Genomic DNA, 3296 nt, shown 5'->3' with positions numbered 1-3296 from the left:
CGCACTTGTCCGGTTTTTTATTCGCTTGGCGAGCAGCGAGTGTTTACCACAAGTACAACTATAGTGTTGGTTAGTTCCAGGATCTAAACGTGAAGTTAAACACGCAGACTATCTATCGTAACAGGCAGAAGCTTTTTCTATATGAGAAGGCAAACATTTTATGTACAACCGGATGTCTCTAGGTATGTGCCATCGGCCGCTAATTTCAAAACCTATATTTTTTTTACAAATTTGCACGTTATTTTTAAGGCGACAGAGTTCAAAATAGATCGGCTGCGAGATCCATGCTAAAGCCTAAAGGTAGTTTAGCAAAACGAGTAGATTTTCACACAAGACATCAGGAATTCAGCATCACACACGGCGCTTTAAACAAATCGCGGCGCCAAATTCCACAAGTATTTATAGATGGTCAACCAAATCTTGTCAGTAAAAAAAGGCGCAAAATTCAAATTTTCTATGGGACGATATCCCTTCGCGCCTACATTTTTCAAATTTGCCGCCTTTTTCTACTGACAAAATCTGCTTGACCAAGTATATTTATTAAATTTTTCAGTTAAAAGGTATTAGCAACTTTATTCCTTAATGCTTTATAGGCAACTGACGGTACCTTTTAGTTAAAAACGACAAAAGTAGGTAATTGAATATTAGCTGCATGTCAGTGAAACTAGTGCTTTATTAACATTAACTTAAGGTTTAAATTCGCTTTATCGCGACCGGCTTGCGTCTTATGCTCCCATTTTTAGTTAACATAAACGGCTGCTAATTTAATCAGATGATGATCGTCGTTTGTCCCTATCTGTCGTTATGCCATAGAGAGGGACAAACGATGATCATCAGCTGATTAACATAGCAGACGTTTATGAATAACGCCGAATATTGGTAAATTTGGTATTAGAAACTTCATTAAAATACCTGTTAAGATACCTACTATTATGGGTTTATGAAATCTTTGCAAAAAAAAACAAATATGTACAACAAAAAATGAATCAACTTTTATAGGGTGAGACATAATTATTAATTATACAAATACTTATTTTGTTAACTCGTAAGCCTATCAAGCGAACTTACTATTACCAAAACCAGGTTCTAATAAATCAAAGTTAATAATATTATTGCAGTTTAATCAGTGCCACTAATATAAATTCGCCTAAACATATCCACTCCCACTCGTTGGTTAATATTCAAGTATTTGAACCAGCGTCTTTGACATCGTTAAGAGGATAGTGGACACAGCTTCTCCATACAAACGTAGTCCCCATTTTCCTCTCTGGATATTGACATTTGGAAAATATGTTTACATAATCGAATGAAAATCTATTAACCACAGCTTCACCGCCCCTTCCATTTGATTTATTCGTTTTTTTTTATTATAATAGAAGCGTTTTGTTTGGAATCTGTTTTTCGCTCCTAAATAAACGCAACTCGTTTTAATCCTAAATAAATCTCTGGTTCATATACCTACATCAAATCGTGTAAAAATATTTTCCAAATAAGATATTTTATTTTAATTTGAAAATAACAACGACGGTTCACACGCTTGAACATTCACCTGCCAACTTTCGTTCAAAATGTTCCTAACATCTTAACTATACTTTGTCAATCAGCCTTTACTTTAGAGTACATACATGGTACAGTCAGCGTCAAAAGTAAATGCCATTCATGTACAGTCAGCCACAAAAGTAGCTAAGCAAATAATGTGTTCACAATGGCCTGCACACGCTCGTTTACTTAACAATTGTGTTTAGATCATTTTAAACACCTCGCCCGCTTAGCTACTTCTCCTGACTATACGTATACAGCCATCTACTTTTGTTACTGATTGTACTATCGCAGCGTATTTACCAAAACACTCACACTCACGAACATGCCAACTCTTTTATTTTATAAACAAAGGAGTTAAACAATTTTGAAGCTACGCTACGAGACGCTAAGTATATTGATAATTTTGACTGAAAAGTCTTCATTCTCTTGGCCACGATGACGTCCAAAGATACCTACATATTTTTCAAGAATAAGCAATATTGAAGCAATTTAAAATTTTGTTCCACAAAAAACCTTTTTTTTAAACAAATAGCACTTTCAATTATGAATACACATTGTCCCAGGATTTTGTAAAAATAAATCTGTGACAATGACAACCCGGAAGTAAAAGGAGAGATAATGAAATATCAGAACTTGACACAGTTTTTTGTTAGAAAACCTCCGAGAAAAAGATTTTTGTGCAATACATTTAGAAAACGTTCTTTATATCTCACCTATTTTCGAAATAGATCCCATATTAACGGTCCCGTTATATTGAAATTGTACTAACATACATCACTGCAAATTGAATCTAGTTGCATTAGACATAAGGTGTTATTTGTACTGGCTTCTACGTGGGCGTGTTACAATGGTAAATGACTGTTAGTGTGGTAAATGAAAGTGAGCCTTATCGCGCGGACTTAAAGCCTCAATTTGAACAAACGTGAGCCCGCCTTATGCTATTATCACTTTTGTGTACAGTCGAGTCCAAATGTGGTGAACGTTTGTGGAATCATCTGTACCAATGAACACACTACATGAGCTTTCGTAAGTCTTTATTACATTTTTTTTATAGAAATATTATTTTAGAAGGTGCTTTTTCTAATCCCATTCCAAATCAGACATACATTACATCAATGTTCAAACAATATTACATTGTAATATTCCGGAGTGACTATAATCCACATGTACAAATATTTTTAACATAAATTAAAAGTGGAAAAAATTGCTGTCTTGGCGAGACTCGAACTCACGACCACTGGAACTTTAATTCATTTCTAAGTTTAATAGCATAGTTCGCAGACGTTTCTGCATCATAGAAAATTATTTTTTAACATAACGTGTATAGATACTTATATCCATTTTGATAACTACTTAAACATGCCTGCATTCGTGGGTTCTGTAATTTTCCCAGTGTCGCATTAGACATATTTTATTAAACGTCTCTACATTTTGATGACCTCTACAAAACAACCTAGATTGGGTGAACGAAACCCCTTCGTTAGCTCTATAATAGTACCCCGGAGTTTTTGTCAAACAAAAACCAAAGTAACTCAGCTACCAACTCAATAACTAATGACGATATAAGTTGCCGGTTCTAAGGACAGTCGCCATCAGATATGATCTTTGATGAGGGGCCGAAATGCTCAAAAATATCTGAACACGCACTCTACCGCCTCGCCTTGACAGTAATGACAGTAGAGGTGTATTCAGATGTGTATGTATAATGTGGGGACGACCTTGAATAGTTCAATGTAGTGTGTATACACGTGTGT

This window comes from Cydia amplana, chromosome 20 (genome assembly GCF_948474715.1).
Source record: "Cydia amplana chromosome 20, ilCydAmpl1.1, whole genome shotgun sequence".
Taxonomy (NCBI): Eukaryota; Metazoa; Arthropoda; class Insecta; order Lepidoptera; family Tortricidae; genus Cydia; species Cydia amplana.
This window is presented reverse-complemented; position numbering follows the sequence as displayed.